General features: G+C 38.9%; 1 long non-coding RNA gene across 1 annotated transcript; it reads right to left on the bottom strand.

The window, feature by feature from the left end:
• Positions 1-6,925: 6,925 nt before the first annotated feature.
• LOC138864202 (uncharacterized) lies at positions 6,926-8,796 on the bottom strand. Its single transcript, XR_011399090.1, has 2 exons — positions 8,583-8,796; positions 6,926-8,103 (listed from the first exon to the last, which is right to left on the bottom strand). It is a non-coding gene; the product is annotated as an uncharacterized lncRNA (long non-coding RNA).
• Positions 8,797-10,456: the final 1,660 nt, after the last annotated feature.

Here is a 10,456-nt window from a genome sequence, read left to right on the forward strand (position 1 = left end):
CCTGTAGCCGACCCCTGCAACCTGCAGCGCGGCATACTTCCCCCAGGTTGGGTTCCAGGTCCACAGCCTGTCCTCTCGCCCATCAGCAGCTTCTCGAAGATGCATACCAACACCTGATTGGTTGACACCGGACACCTTACGGCTCGCCCATTGGACCGCAGGCTCCCCTTGTTTCCAGGCCTTAGCCGTCGGGGGAGCCGCCCCGGCTCTCCCCGTCGATCTCCAGCACCCAGCCATACCTGAGGGCACTCACACCCACATACAAAAGCTCCTTAAAGAGATGGCTGACACCAGTCTATGGCGGATGCAAATCCATTGCCATACCTTTTCTGCCATGTCGGATTTCCACGGAAACACCACCAGGCAAAAAATATAGCCTATAATTATGACACAACAAATCCTATATATAAAGATTTGTATATATTTACAGTGTCTGTTGTCTTCGTGGATGAATGAGTGTGTGTATGTAAATATGAGTGTGAATAGCATGAAGAGAGAGAGAGCTCACAAAAAGAATGAATCACAAACACGAATATTATCAACAAATGTTATAATCATTATCTTAATACAACAATTATTTCAACTACCACATTGAACTCAACATGAAATTATATGCAACGGAACGTACGCAATTATGAATGGTGACGTGAAAATTCTTTGCAAGCTTCCGCAATATAAGCATCCCAGCTCAGAATATTTTTACACTATCCCCGATTGTATTTAATTAAAATTACGGATTTGCAAAAAAATCCGATAGACTGAGATAATCATTTCTCACTTACACATGTTCAGAGTAGGTTAGACTTCATCGACAGTGGGGTTTCCCTTTTAACCGAAATTACCTGAACGAAATTAATTATGTTGTAGCGTGGTCAAGTGCAGGGACACCGACACTCACCTTACTACAGGAGCTGACAATTAATCCTCGGACCATAGAGAAGATGTGGGCATGGGGAAAATCAACCATTACTACCTTCTACAGGAGTCGTGAGACAAACTGTTCATGCAAACGGCTTTATTTACTAAACTTACTACTGCTACTACAACCTCGAAATCACCGAGAAGACATCTCTGACATCAAGGTAGCTTCGCAGTAACACAAAATATCACAGTACACGAGAATCAAAAATCAAGAGTCCTCTCTAGCCCACACTCACACCTCTCCAAAGTCAAAGTCACCTGCCAACTACCCTCTGTGGCGACTTCGCTGTGCGTCATAGCAGGGGGTTGCCAAGTACCCAAACTGGAAGAGGTTTGAGTGTGGATTAAACGAGCTCCTATCGGACCCAAAACTTGTATATCCTTCTGGAGGTGGGGCATTTAGGAAATGTGCGAGGGCTTGCTAAAAGGGCGTCAGAAAAGGCGTTAAAAATAAAAGTGAACACCCCAGGTGGGCAACACGACCATCCGTTCGCATACACGAATCCATGAATCTGGGGCGCGTTCGTGTAAATGAAAATACAATACTCTACAACGTCATTATGTCTCTACTCTACAACCTGTGATGGGCGCATACGGCTACCTAGCTCATGCATCACATGACTGTCGGGATTTCCTGAACATGCAAGCGGTTAGATAAGGTGAGGTGTGATTACTAAGCGAATCATTATTCTAGCTTAAAATCCTAGTCCTACATTTTCTAATCAGACATTAATACGGGCTCACACCGACTTGAACTTGCCAATTAAATTAGTTACTTTAATTTCACTATACCTACTCTCAAACGCCGGTGCATAGATCTATTAGACATTACGAAACCCGTGCATTCTGGCACGATGAAAAGGGAAGATTCTAACCCCGTATCCATATTGTAGCGGCTCCTGATTGGCCGTCAACGCAGGACCGCACCTGACTCGCGATTGGCCGACTCCCGCCGTGGAACCGCCCACATCGGCCGAGCTGACATCGGCGGTCAGGTTCTTAAGCCGCCGGACCTGAGGCGGAATCCTCCCGGCGGCCTCAGTGATAACATCTCTCCAGCTCTCTCCCACCAATGGACGACGACTCGGCTCCCGCGCGAGCTGCCACCTACCATCAGATCCAATTTTAACGGATGCACCTACCTACCGATACCACTGCCTAAGGAAGGGCAGCTTAGAGATGTCTGCGGTCGTCGGGAGATGGGTCACGCCGAAGAGTCACCTCTGCCTTACCGGGGGGGGGGGGCCACTTACCTGGACTTCTGCGGAGGCAGCTTCGTCGTCGGCGTCCTTTGTGTGTCTACGACATCTTGAGGTAGAGACAGGAGTACCTCCCCTCGACTCAGACGTAGCCAGGTGGCTCTGACCTATGCCGTGAAGGTAGCTCGAGACCCAAGCCACCCAAATGGATGAAGTGGCAGCCATCCAAAAAGTCGGTATAGACCTCTGTACCATCGATACCCTGGTTCAGACATATATAGAGCCATGGGAAACACCCTTCACAATAATGGAAGCTTGGCTTCCATCAACTAAAGCCATGGTGCTGGAGGTGAAGGTATGCCAGAGGTTCAGGGAGATCATGATTAAACATACATACTGACGGCTCCAAGACCGAGCAATGTTTGGGTGCAGGTGTATGGTCGATTGAATGCGAATTGAGTTACAGACTGCCGATTCATACATCGATCTTTATTGCTGAACCTTTTGCTATTGACAAAGCTGATATGGGTGCCACTTTGGTTGACAGATTAGCCGGGTCAACTGGCGATCTGGACCTCAGCACAGTCCGTACAGATCTCAGGTGTTTTGTGTCTCTTATAAAAGCAAAAATTCATCTCCTGTGGCAAAGTGAGTGGACCAACCTACAATTACACAACAAAATAAAACACAATAGAAATATGGGACACATCCCACAGAAAAGAAAGAAGAGAGGAAGTGGTTTTGGCCCGTCTCAGGCTCAGTGCAACAAGGCTGACCCGTATATTGAAAAAGCTTCCCTCCACAGTGCCCCCAATGCACTACCACAAATTCTATTAAACACATCCTGACAGTTTGCCAAAAATACACAAATAAAAAACAACACCTTAAAACAAATTATTTCAGAATTGAAAACATTCCATTTATATTACCAAATATCCTTATCTAGATTGAAAGAATAAATAGGACCCATTGGCTGATAGCCAAGAAATCAAACAAACGACAAAAGCAGAGGGTTGTTCAGCCTTTTACCGGTTCAACTCTGAGATCTAACCTCGCTACTCCTCAGCTGTTACCCGAGAATCGTGGTATTTTTACCACGGAAAATTGATAAGTATAGACATCGTGTTCACAACAACACTATTGTTGGTGTTGTGTTTTTGTTTTGTTTTTCTGTAAATTGCATTATTAATCACGGTTAATATTCATTGTTTGAGTGATGGTTCAAGATAATTATTTGTGTATTTCAGTGTTGATAATGGGTTTGCTTTGGTAAATAAAAATAATACTTTACTTGCTCTTTGTTTTTTTTCCATTTAAAATAATAATAATAATTAAAAAAAAAAATACAAGAAGAAATTAATCTAAATCTAATATCTTGACCAAGCTAAGTGAATCTAAATATAAATCTAATATCTTTAATCTTAGCTAAAAGCTAAACACCTATTCTATATATTTTGACAAGTTAAAATACACAAAACTTTTAATACCAAAGAATTTTGCGAAAATCCTACACTTGAACAATTAACAGAACCTGTTAAGAAAGATGATTGGTGCTTTATTGCTCAGTACTTCTCAGTACCACAGGTTCAGCAACTAAGAATGTCATTAAGGAACTGGCAATAGAAAACCCAATTCAAAGAAAGATGCATCCCCCTGAAGCCACTGATTATTTAAATCCTCGAATTACTTGAAGTTAGAGAAACTTCTATTCTGTCTGACCAGAAAGATGAGTCTTGGTTCACTGCTCGAATAGAATTTGAAAAGTATGCTTAAGATCTTAAACTTACAGTAGAAAGACAAAGATTAGAAGAGGGTGCAAAAGACAGAGAAATAGAAATAACAAAACTTAAATTAGAAGAGAGAAAAGTAGAAGCTAAATTAAATGGCACAGGCGATACTGATTCTATCAACTTTGAATCATTTAAAGAATTTGCTCCTTGTTCCTTCATTTCTTGAAAATGATCCTGATGGCTCATTCCGTAACTTTGAGAAAACTGCTGAACATTTCTAATGGCCCCGTATCGGGTGGACTTGGCTTCTCCAGCCGCAATTAACCGGAAAAGCTGCCGTCATCTTTTCAAATCTTGATTGCATTGATGATTATGAAACTGTAAAACAGTCTATTCCTGACAGTTACATCATAGTACCTTTGCTGAATTTTTCACTGAGAAGCCTAGATTGGTTAACAAATGGCTGGATGCTACTCCCACTAAGTCTTTCTCAGTTAAAAGATCTTATTTTAGAGGAAGAAAAAGAAAATTCCCTTTCGATATTCTCAAGCATATAGAAGAGAGAGGTGAAACCGATCTCCTTAAAACAGCACAGATAGCGGATTCATATGCGCTTCTGAAAAGGTCACAGCTGGGTAAGGTAGACAAGGTCAACTTTTATGTATAGTCCTCCTCCTCTGGTGATAACCTTGGGAATAGTGATGGTAAAGCTGGTATAACTACACCCTTTAACTTTTGCTCGTATTACAAGCAAGCAGGTCATACAATAGACCGACAGGGTAGAAAGTCCGATATAAATGTAAGACAATTCACAAATCCAAATATCAAAGCTTTTGAATCCAAACCTGCAACAAGCGTGAATAATGTAAACTCTCAAGATCCCTTCAGTGATTTTAAATATCGGGGTACTGTCTCTCTTAATTCAATGAGTAAATCATATCCCATACTCATCCTTAGGGACACGGGAGCTGCTCGAAGTATTATTTAAAAATCTGCTTTACCTGAGATTGAGACAAGATATACAGGTGGAAAAGTTGTTGTTCAAGACTTAACATCACAAATTAGTTATAAACTAGCTAATGTTTTTGTAAGTTCTGATTTCGTATCAGGAGAAGTAAAGATAGATTTTCCAATAGAGGGACATCATCTTGCAGGGAAACTACCCTTCAGTTAATGTTGTAGGTAAGCCTTTACCTTTTAGTCCAACAAAAGAGTTGGATCAGCAACCTCATATTTTTCCTGTATGTGCTGTTACTCATTCTCAGAAGTTACATAGTAAAACTTTTTGAGAAAAAGCGGATCCAGTTGATAATCTGATCTCAAAAAATCACTCGAAGCATATGAGGGTATTTCGCCCTCCTGAACTCCGTACATTAGATACATGGTCAGTACATCAAGTAGTAATCCCCTTGTCATTTCGGGAATCGGTCATGAAACGCAGATGTTGGTTTAGCACGTCACTTAGGCATTCAAAAGACATATAAGAAAGTACTTCAAAATTTCTATTGGCTAGGTATGAAGAAAGATATTACTATGTTTATTAAGTCTTGCCATGTTTGTCAAGGTGGAGGAAAACCCAACCAAATAATTCCAAGAGCTCCTCTACATCCTATTTGGGTAGTCTCAGATCCGTTTGAGCGAACTGTAATTGATTGTGTAAGACCACTGCCTAAAACCTAGAAAGGTAATCAACATCGATTTACTATCATGAACGCTGCTACAAGGTATCCTGAAGTTTACCCTTTAAAGAATATTTCTGCTAATTCCATTGTGAAATGTTTACTCCATTTGGAATCCCTAAAGAGATTCAGTGTGATAAAGGCAGTAACTTTACAAGTGAATTATTTCAAGAAGTCTTAAAAGGGTTAGGTATCTCACAACAGATGTCAACAGCTTACCATCCCCAGTCACAAGGTTGCCTCGAGAGATTTCAACAGACCTTAAAATCAATGTTTCAAAAGTACTGCTTAGAAACTGAGGGTTCCCGGAATGAGAACATTCTTTTTCTTCTGTTTTCCCTGCGTGAATGCCCACAAGACTCGCTTGGATATTTCCCCTTTGAATTATTATATGGAAAGCACATTAGAGCTCCTCTTACGGTTCTTAAAGATCAATGGTTTTCAGACACTTTAGCTCGCCCAACCCAAACAGTGGCATCTTACATTGATAATCTTAGAGCAAAGTTATCCAAGGTCAGGAAACTGGCTCTCTCTAACCTTCATATAACTCAAGCTAAATGAAGTCTTCTTACGATTCAAAATCTCAAAATCGAGAATTCTCCCCAGGAGCCAAGGTGTTACTCTCCTTTCCAATTCCAGGAAACCCTCTAAACAGTAAATTCATTGGACCTTAGGTTGTTTCCCATAAAGATTCTGATTGCAGTTATGTTGTTCAAACGCTTGATAAATGAAGATAATTGGTACATATCAATTTAATCAAATTATATGTTGACAGGCAGCCAAAGGAGGACTCCACCAAAGGCAAATCAATTGCATGTATGATTCCTAAGGAATCTCCCATAATTTTTATGTTTAAAGACTATAATCAGGAGACTGGGGATTTGGAAATTCCCAACTCCACATAATCCACATAACTGAGATAATAGCTAATCTTCGCAAATATTTAAATTACTTGCCTGCATCAAAGATAAGTGATGCATCTCTAATCTTAAAAGACTTCCCTCAGGTAATAGCTGATAACCCAGGGTTCTGTGGCCATACTCTACATGATGTACAACTCACTCCCGAGTAAGACCCATTAGGCAAAGTCCATATAGACTCTGCCCAGAGTAAAAGGATATTATGAAGGAAGTAGATCATCTATTTGATCATGGTTTAGCTGAGCCAAGTAACTCTTCACAGGCTTCACCTTCACTGCTGGTGCCAAAACCCGACTCCCATCCTCTTCCTTTAATTGAAGAACTTGTAGACTCCATAGGACAAGCAAAGTTCTTGACAAAAATTGATATGCAGAAGGGTTACTATCAGATAGGATTGATAGATAATGCTATAAATATATCTGCTTTAATTGTGCCGGCCATCATAGGTGGTAGATCAGCTTGTACAGAAGAAACACTTTATTCTTTGGTGTTTGTTTATTCCATTTATCCTTTCGTACAGTTACATTTGTCATTTCCTTTACTATAGTGTTTCCACGTTTTTATTAAATCCCAATCTACTTCAGAGGCTCCTTGTATTGGCCGAATGTTCCTACAGTGGACTTACAGAAAATGGGATATACTAGGTCGTACAGATAATGTTATAAAGGGATAACTTAATCAGTACTTTCTTTGGGAAACTAAACATTTACCTTTGTTTATGAAATACATACGGAATGTGATATCTCTTACATGGCTCTCTTAAATTGTGTGAGTAAATTACATAACATTTAATCACCTTAAACCTAAGCACCTTCATTGTTTTTGGCTCTTTGGTGGGGATTCCCCGGTCACAGTTGCATGAATACGCTTTCCTTTCTTATCTAAATTTCTGTCTGACATCAATCCCTTCACTTTTCTAACATGATCATCTTCATCAGTATATAATTCCACAATTTTACCTAATTTCCAATTATTTCTAGGTAAATTATCATCTTTTACATTGACTATATCATTATAGTTCAGGAGTGAGGCAAGGCTGTGCTCTTGCACCAACACTTTTCAACACCTGCATGGACTTGATACTTGGCAGAGCTATTGTTCAGTCATTGTGGAGCAACTCTGGGCAATATCAAGGTTACCGACCTTGGAATCCTTAGTGGTGGCTCTCGATACAATTAGTAATGAAACGAAGCCCTTGGGGTTAGAGGTTTCCTGGACCAAGACCAAGATCCAGGACTTTGGGGACTTGCTAGGAGAACCTGTTCAGTCGGTACGTGCTTGCGTTAGCCCCCAGATGATGATGATGATGATAAGTTGCCATACATAGACGTTTAAAACACTAAACTTTTTCGTATTTTAGGAAATATGCAGTTGTAACTGATACTTCTTTTGTTGAAAGGGGGGGGAGGGATGCCGCCTCACCGATATAGACGTTCCCATTTCGTTACACAAACGATTCCAGGATATCGCATTTAAAGAATATCCCAATACAAATTCAACGATAACTGTACTGCCTCCAGTAAAACACTAGCAGTCAGTTAAACCTTTATTGTCATGTTCACAAGCTGGTAGGTATGAGCAGTGTATCCAACTTGCAAGACGACAACATGCACGTACGCGTGAGTGTGAGTGTGCACGTGATTGTGGTGAAAAGCTGTAAGAAAATAAATCTTCACAATTTTGGAAATAAAAAGTTGTACACAAATAAAATAAACGAATCATACAAATATCAAATAATAATAATACAATATGAGATAGAAATATTTTATTAAGAACAAATCAATAGAAAATTATAAAAATACTTCAAGACTAGCATATAGGTAAACATTAAACAAACAAATGACTTCTTATTCCTTATACTATTTTATGACATTTTCTGAGTTAATCAAGGCACTTTATAAAAGATCAATAACTAAAGACTTGATACTTTCATTAAATGAAAAGGAAACAAAACATTATTCGTTGGTAAATAACTGAAATAAAGCTTGGTAAAAATATAAGAATACAATAGGAATGGCACACTTTTATCACATAATTTCAAGTTATATATCACGTAAAAGACACAACTTTATTATTAACATATGTTCAAACATCTGAACAATACATTATTAACAGTATAAATAGTTGGCTTACAGTGTGGCTAGCCCAAATCTTCATTAAACAAGAATAATTTAAAAGAACGCAGCACAAGGCGTCTCACGTGGCTCTCAAGCGGGGCTTCGCGGATTCACAACAATGCGTTTTTGTAGAGCGTTCGTACAACTCTAACGTCACTGTAGCCAACGTTACAAACTAAATGAAATTAAATAATTATTCTCTTGTTAATAAATTAAATCAAATGAATTCTTGATGATCTTAATTCTATATATATAATATCTGACAAGGAATCCTTCATTCCTTTACAATAACTACTTTTACATGTTTTGTTATCACTTGAATATAACGAAAGATCAAATGGCTTACTTGGCTTAAAAAAAGTATTCAGTAATACACTCACTGGTTACTTACATTCGACCAATCACACTCTTTGTTACAAACTACCTCAGACTGATAGTCATATGGGCAGTGTTTGGGAACACCAGATCCGCAGTGTCAAGAATATACTCAGTATTATTAGATCAGCATGGTTCTCAGCTAGATGATGAATCTCAAAGGACTTTTATGGTTGAGGCAGAGTGTATTGTAAATAGTCGTCTTCTAACATATGACACATTGAATTCTCCTGAACATCTGGAACCATTAACACCAAACATGATTCTTACATTAAAGTCTAGAATTCTGATGCCTCTTCCAGGAAATTTTGAAAGTACTTAGTCACTACAAGTAAGAAATTTATAGATAAAACCATGCAGAAGTATGCGTTAATGATATAGTCAATGTAAAAGATGATAATTTACCTAGAAATAATTGGAAATTAGGTAAAATTGTGGAATTATATACTGATGAAGATGATCATGTTAGAAAAGTGAAGGGATTGATGTCAGACAGAAATTTAGATAAGAAAGGAAAGCGTATTCATGCAATTGTGACCGGGGAATCCCCACCAAAGAGCCAAAAACAATGAAGGTGCTTAGGTTTAAGGTGATTAAATGTTATGTAATTTACTCACACAATTTAAGAGAGCCATGTAAGAGATATCACATTCCGTATGTATTTCATAAACAAAGGTAAATGTTTAGTTTCCCAAAGAAAGTACTGATTAAGTTATCCCTTTATAACATTATCTGTACGACCTAGTATATCCCATTTTCTGTAAGTCCACTGTAGGAACATTCGGCCAATACAAGGAGCCTCTGAAGTAGATTGGGATTTAATAAAAACGTGGAAACACTATAGTAAAGGAAATGACAAATGTAACTGTACGAAAGGATAAATGGAATAAACAAACACCAAAGAATAAAGTGTTTCTTCTGTACAAGCTGATCTACCACCTATGATGGCCGGCACAATTAAAGCAGATATATTTATAGCATTATCTATCAATCCTATCTGATAGTAACCCTTCTGCATATCAATTTTTGTCATGAACTTTGCTTGTCCTATGGAGTCTACAAGTTCTTCAATTAAAGGAAGAGGATGGGAGTCGGGTTTTGGCACCAGCAGTGAAGGTGAAGCCTGTGAAGAGTTACTTGGCTCAGCTAAACCATGATCAAATAGATGATCTACTTCCTTCATAATATCCTTTTACTCTGGGCAGAGTCTATATGGACTTTGCCTAATGGGTCTTACTCGGGAGTGAGTTGTACATCATGTAGAGTATGGCCACAGAACCCTGGGTTATCAGCTATTACCTGAGGGAAGTCTTTTAAGATTAGAGATGCATCACTTATCTTTGATGCAGGCAAGTAATTTAAATATTTGCGAAGATTAGCTATTATCTCAGTTATGTGGATTATGTGGAGTTGGGAATTTCCAAATCCCCAGTCTCCTGATTATAGTCTTTAAACATAAAAATTATGGGAGATTCCTTAGGAATCATACATGCAATTGATTTGCCTTTGGTGGAG

The sequence above is a fragment of the Penaeus vannamei genome, chromosome 15, assembly GCF_042767895.1.
Source record: "Penaeus vannamei isolate JL-2024 chromosome 15, ASM4276789v1, whole genome shotgun sequence".
NCBI lineage: Eukaryota > Metazoa > Arthropoda > Malacostraca > Decapoda > Penaeidae > Penaeus > Penaeus vannamei.